Genomic DNA, 734 nt, shown 5'->3' on the forward strand with positions numbered 1-734 from the left:
GGGGGGGGGGGGGGGGGGGGGATACTAAACACTGTTTAATCTTTGATAAACATTGAGGTCTCCTTTGTGCCGCTGCCGTTTGGCACGTCTTCCCCAGGCCGTGCCGTGCCGTGCTGTGCTGTGCTGTGCTAGCTCGTTGCTGCAGCTGCTGCCGTGACTCTCAGACCTGGACAGAAGCCAGGTCAGGCATGGCTCCCTGCCAAGATACAGATTAGCTATAAGCGCAACATGAGCTAATCGTGAAAGGCGCCCCCGATTAATTGGCACTTGGACGCTCTGTAGATTGTATAGATTTAAGAGTGGATGTTATCGGTGGATCAGAGTGATTGGCCGAGATGCCACTGGCCGTCTGATGAACGGACATGCCACATCATGGTAACAGACAGAACAGAATCTGACTGGATGCATTTATATGTGAGGTGGGTTTTAGAATGAAAGAAAGTGAAAAGATACAGAGCCGTAGAACTTATTTTAAGAACCTCGTCTGGTGGGAGTCTAAACATCCTGTGGATTTAAAATGACTTAATCCAAGATGGAAGTCTGGTGCGGCGATGATGAACGTGGTAGCCAGTTCCACAGCTTATTTAACAGTGATGACGGAGCCAAGTGTGCAACTGCAGTGACAGTAATTTGTCATTGAGCTACAGAGATTTCCAGGTATTTACCCGCTCCTCATTTGAATGTGAGACGATCACAGTGAGCCGCACAAAAAAAAAAAAAAATCTGACTTAGCG

At 48.2% G+C, this 734-nt stretch overlaps 1 protein-coding gene across 3 annotated transcripts in view; it reads left to right on the forward strand.

Annotated features, from left to right (window-relative positions):
• Positions 1-734, forward strand: part of dscama (Down syndrome cell adhesion molecule a) — a 100,030-nt gene that overhangs the window by 32,786 nt on the left and 66,510 nt on the right. The gene's annotated exons all lie outside the window — the stretch shown is intronic.

This window comes from Cynoglossus semilaevis, chromosome 19, assembly GCF_000523025.1.
Source record: "Cynoglossus semilaevis isolate Cse_v1.0 chromosome 19, Cse_v1.0, whole genome shotgun sequence".
Lineage (NCBI taxonomy): Eukaryota > Metazoa > Chordata > Actinopteri > Pleuronectiformes > Cynoglossidae > Cynoglossus > Cynoglossus semilaevis.